We start from the raw sequence: 15,036 nt of genomic DNA, 5'->3' as shown, positions 1-15,036 counted from the left end.
TTGAATTCGAGTTCGCAAACCTCAGGCGTACAACGAAGGCACCTTTCCTTATTTCCAACTAACTCAATTTCTGTGTCAAGGCCCCATTTTTGCAGGAGGTGGAAAGTAAACCTCTGTTGGTTCAGGGTCTCCCATTCTCCTGTGTCTCATCTGGGTCTTACGCAGAGCCACTGCATCAAGGGAGAGGGAGACTTGTTCTCGTTGCCATCACTCCATCCTCCCATCTGCTGAGCTCCAAGGCTCAGGCCCCTGTACACCTCTCAAGGACACCCTCCTGTGGTGCACTGAGTGTTGAGGTCAGCCAGGGTATGACACCCTCAGATGTCCAGGAACATGGTCTGCTGCTTCCTACAATGCACTGGGGGCACACAGGAATCTGAGGGGCTGCTGGAGCCCACTGACCTCAACCTTGTCCAAGGCCGTGTCTGGGCCACCTGGTAAATGGGGGATCCTCTATGGTCATGCGATTTCCTAGGTCCCACCCAAAGTTGGTGCAGGTCCTCTGCATTTCAGCCTCAGAATTGCTCTGCGATTTCTGTCATCCTCAGGCCAGGGTCAGGGCCCAGGTCTCCCCACCTTTGGGAAACCTCCGTCTCTCTTCCTGGATTCCTATCCATCTCTCTCCTCCTGATCCCAGATGGGGCCTCTCGATTATTGGGAGGCAGAAAAGCCTGGTTCTGGCTACTAACATATCCTACATGGCCTGAGTCATCTCAATGAGTCATTCAACAGCCACGTATGGAGGGGCCACTCCACGTGTGCAAAGTGTTGGGGACCCAGAGGAGACAGTGATAAGACAGACCAGGAGCCTGCAGTGTGGTGGAGCTGTAGACACAACATTCAAATAAAGACACAGCAAACACAGCAGACAGTTGTGGGTTCTGGGCAGAGCATTTAAATCAGGCGACAGGACGGTGAAGGCTGGGTGGCTGCGTTAGTCTGGGTGTCAAGGGAAGGACCGTCTGCTGAGGAGACCCATAAATTAAGAAAGCCTGAGTGGCTGGGTGCATGAGGACAGCGGGGCAGCCTGGTAGAAGACACAGAGCTCTGAGACATCAATTACGTGGGGCCCGATGGATTTCATTTTAAGTGTGAAAAGAAGCCATCGTAAAGCTTGGGGCCCGAGTGTGACGTGGTTTGAATTACTTAAAATCAACTTTACTGGGATATCTTTGCATAAAACAAAATGCATGGATCTTCAGAGCCCAGGTTAATGAGTTTTGACAAATGGCTGCACCAGTGTAACTGCCTCTCCGGTCGAGATACAGAGATGTCATCTCTCCGAATATTTCCTCCTGCCCCTTTGCTGTGACCATCTGCCCCACACAGCCCAGCGACCACCCATCTGCTTTCATCGCCATAGCCTCGTTGTACCTGCTCTAGAGCTTTATACGGACGGAGTCACACAGTCTGTGCTTTGATGAGCCCAGCTTCTTCCTCTCGACCCCGCGCCCCTGGTTCTCACGTCCTTGCATGTGTCAGTAGTTCATTCTATTCGTAGCTGAGGAGACTTCCACTGGATGAATATGCCCCTAGTTGTTCATCTAACACCTGTGATTGGAACGTTTTTTTTTTTCAGTTTTTGGCCATTATGAATAAAACTGTAAATATTTGCATACAAGTCTTTGTATGGTTATATATTTTTACATACCTTGGGTAAATATCTAGGAATGGAATTGCTGAGGCCGAGAGTAGGATATGTTTAACTTAAGAAATGGCCAACCCGTTTTCCCAAGTGGTTGTACCAGCCTACATGTCCACCAGCAATAGTGAGAGTTTCAGGGATGCCAGCTTCTGGGTGCTCGGCCGCCGTGCCCTGGGGCTGCTGCACAGAATCGCAGAGTGTCAGGGTCCGAGACCACTGCAGAAGGTTTACACCTCCCCACTCCATCAGCACTTTGGACTCCCCCCCACCAACGTCTCCCAAGGCGTGGGCCACGCAAGCTGCCGTTCGCTGACATGATCTCATTTGGTCACAGAAAGGTCAAGAAATACAGGGAATGGCGCTGTGAGGAAGGCGTCCCCTTCCAGGTCTTTGCGAATGCTCCTGATGCAATTGTGGAGACCGTGCTGCTCGCCTACATCTCTGTAGCACTTGCTAATCTCCTTTTTATAAATTAAGCATTTTATAGAAGTAGTTATAGATCCATATGCAGTTGTAAGAAATAATCAGAGGGATCCCATTTTCTCTACACCCAGTTTCCCCTGACGGTAACATCTTGCAAAACCATAGCGCACGTTCACCACCCAATCTCCTCTTAGAACAAAGAAGGAGCACCGGCCACTAGCTCAGGGCCCCTACTACAGAGCTAGGATTTAACAAGTGTTTTATTTTACTACATTTAGTCTCAAGGGTTACATCTTATTTATAACAAATGATACTGGTTTTCCATTTACAATAATGATAACAGTTTTATTACTAAATAGATTGATTTATTTAAATACATTGAGTTATTTTAAAGAATATGTTACATAAATGATAATGCTTACAGTATGCAGATAGGGAAAATCATGAAAGTGAACGATAGACAATTGAATTGAGGGAAACACTGAAACTATCCTATCAAACAGCATTTTTCCCAGACTCTACTTTTTCTGCATTGAGCAACTACTATGAATCTAAGGCATCCTGGGCAAACCCATTCATTCACTCACTTGATTCATGCGGCAAATATTGAGAACCTATTGATGTGAAGATTTTACTAGGCCTTCTGGGTGACACAAAGATAAGATGAATCAGGCAGATGTCCTAGATTCAAATAATTGATAGCACCCCAGGGAGACATTCATTCATCCCATGAATATTTATGAGCAGCCGTCAGGTGCCAGGTGGTGTTCTAAAAATGATTAAGTGGCAAAAAAGACCAGAGGGGTCTCTGCCATTTTGGAGTTTACACCTAGTGGTGAGACAGACAAGGTGCAGTATTGGTGACACATTCCATGAAGGTGATTAACTTTACAAAAGAGAGAGTGCTTGGGACTGGGATGGGGAGGGTGTATTATAGGTAGGTCAGGGATGGTCCAGCAGAGGAAGGGGCACTGGAGCTGAGGGTGAAGTAATAAGAAGGAGCCAAACATGCAAAAGAATGGGGAAAATGTTCCAGGCAGAGAAAACAGCAAGTGGAAAGCCGTGAGGTGGGGATGGAATGCGTGTAATCATTGCACAGCAGTTCTACCACGGAAGGAGGAAGGTTCGGGTGTCTAGAGGGTTCAGAAGTTGGATGTAGAAATGAGCAGGAAGGCTGGAAGCATTGTGAGCTCATAATCTGCACATCAGCTGTGCAGCCGTGGCAGGGGCTGAGGGAGTCAGGACCAAAGCTCAGAGAAAAGGCAGGACCTGTCCTGAGCTTGGGAAACAGACATGACACTGAAAAACCTATTTGCAAAATGCCTTAGGCACGAGCACCATTTTCCAGGCATAATCCCCTGTAGTGGAGTGAATTGCATCTCCCCAAAAAGATACGTTCGCATCCTAAACCCCAGTACCTGTGAATGGAAGCTTATTTGGAAACAGGCTCTTTGCAGATGTAATCAAGTTAAGATGAGGTCATACTGGATGAGACTGGTGAGCAGGCTCTGTGATGGTCTCTATGATCCTGCCTCCTGGGATTCATGCCCCGGGATTCTCTCCCCAAAATGTGCGCTGAACCTTGTGACTTGCTCCTAATAACAGAATATGGCAGAAGGGCTGGGGTGCTGCTTCTGAGACTGGGTCATAAAAAGCCAGTGGCTTTTGTCTTGGGCACTTTCTCACGCTCTCTCTGAGGGATGCCACGTCCTGAGACAACCTCATGGCCAGGATCACATGGCCCGGAACTGTGGCCTGCCCACAGCTACATGAGCAAGCTTGCAAACAGATCCCAGGAGAGCCTTAAGATGACCACGGGCCCATAGACACCTGGATGCAGCCTATTGAGAGACTCTGAGCCAGAACCACCCAGCTCAGCCAGGCCTGGATTCCCAACCCATAGAATCTGCAAGATAATACATATCTGATGTTTTCAGTCGCTAAGTTTTGGGAAAATTAATTACTCAGCAGTAGATAACCAATATGCTCACCGTGGGGCTGTAGAGTGCTTTAAACACCAAAATGTTTGTTAAAGAGGAAAATTATCTTGGATGAGCACATATTAGATAGATTCAGTCAGGATGACACACTTCATTCATTCCTTCAGTTACCAGTCAGCCACACTCATTCCTATGTTCATGCCGCTATGTGTCAAGTGTTGTGCCAGACACTCAGGATATAAAAATAAATAACAGCCCCTGTCCATAATGAAGACACAGCCTAAGGAGGATGACATGGACATACTTAATTTTATCTGTTGAGATAAATGCTAACATGTGTTCATTCGTTCAACAAACATTTTCTGAGTACCTGCCGCTGTGTCCAGCTTTGTGCTAAAGGCTGGGCAGAACGCAGCAGGCAAGCTCACGTGCGTCTTTCCTTGTGGAGGCTGTAATCCAACCCGAAGTCACTGCATGCTTGGAGAGGGCACAGAGAAAGAACATCTGCTGAGCCTGGGCCTCAGGAGGGCTTCAGAAAGTGAGTTCTTGTAGGAGGTAAGTCTTGAAAGAAGAGTAGACAAGTTCTGAGCAAACAAGAAGGGGGAAGAAATTCCAAGGAACAGAGGTGCAATGTGCGGGGCATGCAACCATGTGGCAGGTCTGCAGTTCAGCAAGGAGCTTGATCTGGCCTCAATCCTTGGCCTCCGACATCTCAACAAAAGGTGTTCCTGGATCCCCCACCACAGCATGGCTTGTGCGGTGAACACTTGGAAACCACCTGAATATTCATAAGATTCTGGCTAATTAGCATCCATACCAGAGGGCGCATTGCCACCAAGGAGTCTCTCAGCTCAGTATGCTGCCCCTGGGGCCCAGATGAGTCTCTGTTGTGGGGCGTCCCGGGCACTGTTGAGCAGCATCCCTGACCTCCACCCGCTAGATGCCAATAGCTCATCCCCCACTTTACGGCCAGCAACATGTCCCAGACAGTGCCAAATTTCCACTATTGGCAGGAGGTGTGGAGCAAAGTTACCCCAGGGTGAGAATCACTGATCTTTAGTACAAACACACTATTAAAAGACCAGAGAAAGACCTTATCTTAGTTCCTAGTTATACATAAAAAAGAGAAGTAATTGCATGTGTATGCCCATATCTATGGCTACGCTCTAGAAGACAGACTCTCAACTCTTCAAAATTAAAGACTCCCTCAAGGAGGAGAGGGTCTGTGAGGGAGATGTTTACAGGGGACATTTACTCTTTCTACTCAGTATACTGCTGCGATGCTTAATTCTTATAATGAGAGTGTACTTGTATTAACTGTGTAATTAAAGAAGTTTGAATATGTACTACTCTATGGCCAATGCTATTTACTGTTTCTTCATGACACAGATGGCTGTGAAAGGCATTGGCAGCAAGAACTTGAAACGTAGAAAAGTGTATGTGAGTTCCCCGAGGTGAAGGCAGAAAAACATACTACACACTAGGAAACCAGCTGCGACGTTAGCAAGTAAAAGTATTAGTAAATACAAAAATTAGGCAAATAGCATGGGAAATTACTTTGGGAAAAATATTCTGTGTTTTCCAAATGTGCTTGTTGAAGCTCTCAAGTTATAAGGTCCTTCAATGCAAACACAACAAAATGAAATTAAACAAAGAAAAGAACATTATTTTAATTCATCCATCATAAATTCCAAGGAGAAAGAGTTGAGACTCAGACCTGGGACAGGTTCCAGGCCAGACTCTGCCTCTAACTTGCTCAGCCTCCGCAAGGCCTCCCTGTCTCTCTTGACTTCAGTTTCCAATTGAAGAGGTTGTCACTCAAGGTCTCCAGGGGACCTCCCTGGAATCCTGATATTGAGCGAATCTGAGTCCATAGCAACCAATCCCCCAGCCAAACCTGGCATCTTCGTGTAATTTGGAAAAGGCCTGTCCCTGTGCCCAGGGGCATTTACTCTGGCAGGCCAAGCCAGACTGAGTAATTCGGGTTTGAGGAAGGGGCCCAGAGTAGGGTCAGGCATAACACGACATTCACACCAGAACCACGAAGAATCAACATTGAGAAGGAAGCCACACCTCCCCAGCTGATTCGCTTCTCATGGTGGACTTCACCTTCAGGAGCAGCAGCCAGAGTCTGTAGCTGAAACCAATTCCGTGGCCCTAAAGTAGGTGATGCCCTGTTTTCCTGATGTCACGTTCACGCTTTCTCTCCCTTAGAACTTAACCTCCCAATAGACCATTGGCTTCTCAAGGGCAGACCTGGATCTCATCCACCGTGTCCTCAGATGATGCTTCATGACAGGCACTGTCATGGACTGTGTGCCTGGGCCCCCCAAATTCATGTGTTGAAGCTCTAACCCCAGGGGGATGGTATGAGGAGGCGGGACCTTTGGGGAGTAATTAGGTTGAGATGAGGTCATGAGGGTGGAGCCCCCATAGTAGATGTAGTGCCCTTATAAGAAGAGGAAGAGACACCAGAGCTTCCTTTCTCTGCCATGTGAGGACACAGCCAGGAAGAGGCTGTCTGCAGGCCAGGACGCAGGTCCTCACCCAGAACTACATCTTCTGGTACCTTGACCTCAGACTTCCAGCCTCCAGAACTGTGAAAAATAAATGTCTGTTGTTTAAGCTCCTCATTTTGTGACATTTTTGTTAGAGCAGCCCAAGCTGACTAAGACAGGAGCTAAGCAATGGACTGCTGGGTGTGGGGTCCGGCACCGCGCACCCATGTGCACAGACAGAACCAGAGACCACCTGCAACCGAAGACAAAGAGAAAGGCTCCCAAACCCACTGGTATCCCTTACGTCACAAAACCATAACGTTATACCTTTCCTGATTCCTAAGCATTTCACCGGCCTGGGTGGAAGTTTGAGTGAAGGCTCGCAAGCCTTCCAGAAGCGGATGATTCCTTCGTTCTCAAGAATGTAAAATATATGGACATATTCCCAGTTAATTTTACAAGGTTAGAACAACGCTGAAACCAAAGCAGGATAACGATAGAGCACGAAAAAAAAAAAAAGCTAAATCTCACTGATGAATGAAGATGCAAAATGTATTCATAAAATATCCATAGTTCCATTAAAATTGTGTAAAATTGTATTAAAATGTGTAAAATACACACTGATCAATGAACTTCCTTCCAGAAACGAATTGTATCTATAAGGCATCTACAAGACTCAGACTGATGTAAATCATGTTAATAGATTAAAAGAGAGCAGAGCTATAATTGTTGTGATAGATGCCAAAAAAAGGGCTTGATGAAATTAGAAGAAATTAGATATCCATTCCTGATGTTGTTTTAGTAAATCAGCAATTAAAGTAAACTTCTTTACGGTGTTGAAAACAACTATCTCAAAACATCACCCGGAATTATGCCTGTCTATTAGTTAGAGTCCCAGGGACTAATGGAAGAAAAACACAGGGTCCCTAAGTTACCATATTACCTCACCTTTTCCTGGATGTCAGTTAATGCATTAAACAAGAAGAATGTCAGGTTGCTGTCCCAGGGCCCGGGACTCACTTCCCCAGATCTTTAGATGAAGGTCTCCTCTTTATCGTTTAGATTTCAGCTTAAATGCTTCCCCTCAAATCATATTTCTTAACCACCTTTTCTAGCCTTCTCCCTAAAACCACCACCACCACAAAGCTGTATCCTAACTCTCTTGTTTCCTGTCTTTTGTAGACCGTACCCTCTCTGACACGGCAGCATCTATTCCAGCCACCCCTTCCTTCCTGACTGCTCCGTTGCTGCCTGGACCACAGGCTCCATCACTTCTGAGGAGAAAGAGTTTGTATCCACAGCACCTAGGACAATGCCGGTACATGTAGGCAGTCTATAAGTTCTGGTTAAAATGAATGAATAGAATAGATAAAGTTATGAATGTATCAATTCTGTTCAGCATTGTGCTGGAAAATTTAAGGAACACATAGAGTGAATTAGGAGGTCCTGTAGAAGATGTTACTAGAAATCCATGCAGCTATAAAAGCAAAAAATCAACCTTTACCTGGAGTGCACATCTTAATTTTAAATCTCCCGTTCTTCATGGTGCCTCTTTCTTCAACCAGAAGACTCTACCTGATGCCCCTCTGTGCAACTGGAAAGGTATGTAAGTGTATATTACAGTCATGTGCTGCATAACAACATTGCGGCCACATATACCATGGTGTTCCCATAAGATTAGTGCCATAGAGGGGGCCAACCTGGTTGCATAGTGGTTAAGTTCTCACACTTCACTTTGGTGGCCTGGGGTTCGCAAGTTTGGATCCTGGGTGCGGACCTACATACCGATCATCAAGCCATGCTGCGGAGGCGTCCCATATACAAAATGGGGGAAGATTGGCATGGACGTTAGCTCAGGGACAATCCTTCTCAAGCAAAAAGAGGAAGATTGGCAACAGATGTTAGCTTAAGGCCAATCTTCCTCACCAAAAAAAAAAAAAAAAAAGATTAGTGCCATAGAACCTAGGTGGGCAGTAGGCTGTATCATCCAGGTTTGTGTAAGTTTGCTCTGTGATGTTTGAAAAATGACGAAATCGCCTCAGGACTCTTCTTTCAGAAGGCAGCCCTGTTGTTAAGCGATACATGACTGTATTAGCGTTTATTAGTGGTATAATTTCCTTCCATACAGACATAGAAATCTGTATCAAATTCTGATGTTTAAGACTTACTAGGGTGTGATTCTTGGGACAAATAGCTGAAAATGTAATTAAACAGAATCATTTCATAAAATACAAAGTGAGAGAAGTTGCTCATGTCTCTTGACCATCAACCTGTGGAGAGTTGTAGAATCTTCAAAGAAATGAATCCAAACAGCAAGGGAAAGCCCCACACTCCAGTGATGACAGCAACAATGATAAATAGCTGTCACTCCTGAGTACTCACTCTATGCCGAGCACCATTCTAAGCCATTTGTAAGTATTAGTTCATTTAATTTTGATCATTACCTAGTGAGGTCCATTCTGTTAATAACTGCACTTTACAGACGAGGAAGTTAAAGCCCTGACATGTTACACGACTCTTCTCAGGTCCCACCGCTGGTAAGATGTGTAGATCTGAAATTCAACCCCAGACAGTCTGGCTTCAGAGCCACCTTGGCTGAAATGCAATAACATGCACCAGAAACTTCCGGAATGAAGCAGACACAGAACGTTATGTGGAATATTTTGAGAGCAGAAAAGTTGCTTAGGAAAAGCTAAGCAGCAATTGTTTTTATTGCCAAGACACCTGGATGAACAGGAAACATGAAACAAGGAGTCTGCCACCTGGACGAGACATTGATGTTTATCGTAACACCTGTGTTTTATGCAGATGCGCTATCGGGTGCCATGGAGACAGATCCCAACAGGAAGGACACACGAGCCCCCCTTTCCTCACCTGGATCCAAAAACAGCCCCAAAGTTACGAGCACGCCAAGTCAACCACCGTGAGAACAGCATCAGAAGCAGTTTAGGAGAGTGCGATTAGGTACCATTTGTAATATTTAAGGTGGTTCTTGTCTTTCTAAGTTGAAAATGAACTAAACTTTCTCAGTTTTACAGACATTTTAAGAAGAATTCTGGAAAGTCAGGTGCGGGGGTTGAAATTTGACTTGAAAGAAATAAAACTTGTATGTATGGGAGTTGAATGAGAAATCAATTATTCTACCAGGGAAATGGGAGGCCTGACATGTCTCAGCATCACTGGTTGTTATGTGATATTTTTATAGACGTAGAATCTAAAATCTGGAAGGAGTTTGAACACGAAACTATTCATCTAGGAAGATCAAGCTGATTTCTTCTGACTTTTCACTAAGGTGCCACTGAAATATGATTTATCAGGCTGTCAGTTCTGTTATTTCTGGAAGGCATTTCAAAACATCCTACAAGGATCTGAATTAATTTTGTAATAATGAGATCATATCAGAATATATATCTGATGTTTTGGATAGCACTGCCCAACGCTTTTGGTTTTGTAGTCAATTTTGGCTGGATATTAGCATGCATTAGTAAGATCATAATGTCAACACATTTCACAGAAACACACCTTCTCAGCCCTGCTCCTCCAGATTGGAATAATTTTCATCTCAGTGGGATATTGACCATGACTTTGATTCCAAAACAAGTAGTAAAATTGAAACCTATTTCTCTTTTCCCCCATTCTTTATTTCTTTTTTCTTTGCTGGGAAAACTGCTTAAGTCTTTTTTTCTGAAATGCTTTTCCCAAGAGGTCTCATTTACTACTAAGAAAATTTAACTTAGTTTCAGAGCTGAAGGAAATGTCAACACAAGCGAGATTTTAATGATCACCTGGTTGCATTTAACATTCACAAAAAAAGTATCTTGCTTGGGAAACTCACAATAATTGAAAATATATAGTTTTTAAATTATGTATGTGTTTCTGACACTGGTGCTCTGAGGATAAAAAGCATCCGCTGAAACACTTTTCTTCCTATGTTGAAGTTGGGAACATTTGAATATCTAGACAATCACAGAACAGTTTTATAGTCCACATGTGTAAGCCTCCAGCTGGTGGGGCTGGTCCCTCAGGGGGGTGAGAAAGCTCACGAACACTGAGTGTGACCCCAGATGAAGGGTGAGTCTTTGGCTCTATTCTACTAGGAACAGCATCGGGAGGGTCACATTGTCTGCTTAACATCAGACACATTTTCTCATCCCTTCTAGCAGGACCAGAAAAGTCAGTGCAAGTACAGAGACCATTCAAAACCATCTCAAACAATGCTTGCAAGACAGGACCACTTCCTGAGACTCTTACCTGTAACATGGACGTAACAGCTAAATCACTGAGCTGTGATGTTTCGTGAGATTGCATGTGCTTAGCCAATTGGAAAGTATTCTATAATAATCATAGTTATTATTATTGCAGTTATTCTAACTATTAACAATAATAAAGAATAATAATAATTATTATTATTGACTTTTACTCTGTACCAATGTCTTAGTCAATTTGGGCTGCTATAACAAAATACCATAACCTTGGTGGCTTTTAAACAACAGATGTTTATTTCTCACAGTTCCAGAGGCTGGAGGTGTGAGGTCAGGGTGCCAGCATGGCCGGATTCTAATGACGTCTTGCTTCTGTGTTGCAGACGGCCGCCTTCTTCTTTGATCCTCAAATGGTGGAAAGAGAGAGAGAGCTAGCTCTCTGGCTTCTTTCTACAAGAGCACTAGTGCCATTCACGGGGGCTCCACCCTCATGACCTTCCAAAGGCCCCACCTCCAAAAACCGTCATATTGGAGATTAGATTTCAACATACGAATTTTAGGGGGACGCAGACATTCAGTCCATAACAACCACTGTGCTAAATGCTTTATCTGGAGTCTCCCAGTCAACCCCACAGGGCCCCAGAGAGGCAGAAATGTTGTCTCAATCTTACAGACAAGAGATGAGAGCGAGGCTAACCTGGGTGGGCATGGCTGAGCTGTCCAGGCTACACTTCCCAACAGCTGCTGAGGTGCTGTGGGCAGTCGACCTTGGCCATCAGCCCTTCAGGACCGCCTAAGAGGTTGAGAGATTTCTCGCCGGAGATCATACCCTTCCCCATGCAGGGCAATCTAATGACTGATGGATGCAGAGGTACAAAGACCCGACCATCTCAACCCCATGCAGAGGGACTTTGATTGGCTGCTTTAGCTCCAGAGCTCCCGAAAGGTCAGCTGGGGCTGCTGATCAGGACTCCATCACAGAATGACTCCTCCCCACCCCCATCCCCCTCCTGCACAGGCGTGGATCCTAAGGGCATGCCCTAATAATCATCCCACTGCATGCCAAACACCATCTCAGCATCCTTTCTCCGGAACGTAATCCATGACCCTCGTTAAGAAACATGGCCAAGTTCACACCGCCAGTAAGTGGCGGGGCCGAGATCCGCACCTGCTTTACCTAGTTCCTATGACTTTACTGGCAATCTTCATATTTTTTTCCTCGCTCCTTCTCCTCCTGCCTAAAACCTTTGGAGAAACAGAAGTTCATCTTCATATGCATCATGCTCACTACTATCATGGCTTTTTCCAGACTCACTCTGCCACTATAAGTCTAAATAAAGTTATAGAATTCTTTGAAGAAAAGTATTTGTGCAATAAAACTTCATTAAATTAGAAGAAGATTGGTGTTAATTAGTGAAAACTCCAGATCATAAAATGTTTTTAGACATATATTATTTTATTCTTTTTCAGTAAATATGTGAAGAAACTAGCAACTAAGGGAGGAACTCAAAATAGACTTATTCTCTTCCGATCTGTCTGTTTGTGAGCACAATAACCTTGAAAGCAATTTGCTCTCCTACAGAAGCCAACGCATACCCTCTACAGTCATCCCTGATTCACAATTCATTTGCTGAACAATTTTGAACAAGGAGAAAAGAACCTTTCTTCTGACCCACGTCTGAATGTTTGCAAATTTCTGGTTACCGGATTCAGAATTAATGAGCTTTTTCTGACTCTTCTTCATTTGCTGTATTTCTCTTACTTTCAGCTTCTTCTTTCCTCCACATTAAAAAAATAATAATACACTTTTGGTGATATGTCTAACAGTCATTTCATCTCAAAGCCCTGGAGATCCCCAATCATTCTGGGAAAGGAACAAACCTTGCACCAGCCTGAGCTATTTTCGTGACAGCATGCTTGAGTGTTTTAAGATCGACACCATCAGATCCCACATAATGCTGTCAGTTCTTCATGTTCAAACACTTCGTCTTCAGAATGTCATCTGGATGCCTTAGGGAAAAACCCACGTATTTCTAGGGGCACAGATAGTCCCTCCGGGAGGTGCCTTTTCCAGGAAGGAGCTCACATCCTCTGTGAGGTTCTCAGACTTGCTCGACCTTCTCTCACGGTGTAGCGGTGCACGCAACTCCAGCTCTGCTGCATGGTCCTAACTGACCTCTTTTCTATAGTAATTTAATGGGATGAATAGAAATTGTAGCTCATTATAATGGCATGAGTTTTTTTTAATGAATATGGACTCCTGGTGTATACCAGTCTTGGGCAGTGGGAAATAAAGAAGCAAATGTATCGTGATCTCTGGCCCAGGGAACTCACAGTGATGTGGAGTGAAATTTGCTGAGCGCCTGCCCTGGACCAAGACGAGTCTAAGTGTCCTCCGCATGCTGTCTCAACAATAGCACCTCACCGATTCTGTAGGTGGATGCCATTATTACACCCATTTTACAGATTAGGGAATGAATTACACATACATTACAAATAACTAATACAGTAACGTGGCAAATACTCATGGGGCTGTTAATGAGTGGATGAAGGAGTGAGTGGACGTGGGAAACAAGTTTCACAGTGGAAACACCATGACTTGGAAGGACAGGCCCAGCTTCTGCCTTAGCTGCTCTGCTAACTTGAGCAGCTCATCGAACTCTCTGAACATAATTACCCTTCACGCGTGCCGTGGGAATTTTGTCCTTCAAAGTTGCCATAGGAAACAGACACAATCTATGTAAGAGTTTCCTGGAATTCGTACCTTCATTCCACAAAAATCTGTTGAGTCCTGATTATGACCCAGGGTTGGAGGTAGGAACCAGGAGCACCGAGGTGCCTGCCCTCGTAGAGTTTGCCGATTCCGCAGTTTAGTGGAACATAGATGATGTTCAGTGAATGCGCCTCACCAAATGCCGGCTCAGGCGCTATGGGAGGAAGTTCCTTTGGGATTGGGGGATGTGGGGGAGGTAGAATGTGAACTTGACCTGCAAACCGGGCAGCACTTTGGCGGAAATCGGTGGCCGGAGCTTGCCAGGCAGAAGGAGCACAGTGAAGGTGAAATGTGAGCAGACTTTTAAGAAGCTGCCTGTATATAAAGATAATGGAAAATAAGACCAGGAAGCTATCTCTAGTCAGCGATGGGCCCTGGTTCCCTGAGGAGCGACTGTAGCCACCGTGCCAGCTCCAAGGAGCCTGAAGGCTTTTCAGTGGGAAACGACATTACTGAACCTACTTGTGGGCTGAAATTCATCCTTTTCATCTTCCACTTCTGTTTTCCTCGGCGCTGCCTCACTTTCTGGTTTCTTCAGATGGTGACGTCAACAGCTCTAAGCTTACTTCCCATGAGCTCGGCAAGCCCAGGGGGAGGAGTGCCTTAGCAATTGCTCCCACAGAAACACCGGTAAGCTTAGGAGGACGCAGTGTGACCACCCCACGGCCAAGAAGATGCAGTGGTCTGGGTGGCCAAGTGAGTCACCACGTGTCCACCCTCTGAGCTGGGGATGGGTTAAACTCCCTCTAATCTCACTAAGAGTATGGAAGGGTGTTTCTGAGAGGATGGAAGGGGTGCTCTTGAGAGTACGGAAGGGTGTTCCTCAGACTATGGAAGAGGTCTTTCTGAGAGTATAGAATGGTGCTCCTGAGAGTATGGAAGGGTGTTCCCAAGAGTATAGAAGGGTGTTCCTGGGAGTATGAAAGGGTATGGTGAAGAACACACCTGGGAAACTAACAGTGGATATCCTTCACTCCATGCTTAGACATCACTGCTTTGGTGAAGCCTTTCTCTCGTCATTTTTTTAACTGTATTTAACTTTTCCTGAGGATCCTCCTTTCCTCTGCATGAGATTAGACGTGACTCCCATGTGCCATGGAACAGCCCCCAATGCAGTATAGGAATCCCTACAGACATTAAATATGTGAGTTATTGGGGAAAGCGATAACAACACTTAATTTTGTCAAATGAATCTCCTCCAATAGATTATTCCATTGATGATCTTCCCAATAACCCGTGTCATCTACACGATAGATGAAAGGAAACCGATGTGCCCATCACCAGGCATCCTTACAGGTGGAGAGGGACTCAAACCTCAGTCTCTGCACTGCATGTCTCATATTTGTAAACAACAAGTATAGGAAACGCTTCCTGCGCTACAGCACATTCATGCATTTCTTCATCTGCTTCACAGATGTATATTGAATAAGCGGGTGTGCTAGTTTCCTGTCGCTACTATAACGAATGTCACAAACTCAGTGGCTTCAAACAACACAAATTCATTATCTTACAGTCCTGGAGGTCAGAAGTCTGAAATGGGCCTCACTGAGCTGAA

This window comes from Ceratotherium simum, chromosome 21 (assembly GCF_057802395.1).
Source record: "Ceratotherium simum simum isolate JZ-2026a chromosome 21, ASM5780239v1, whole genome shotgun sequence".
Taxonomy (NCBI): domain Eukaryota; kingdom Metazoa; phylum Chordata; class Mammalia; order Perissodactyla; family Rhinocerotidae; genus Ceratotherium; species Ceratotherium simum.
This window is presented reverse-complemented; position numbering follows the sequence as displayed.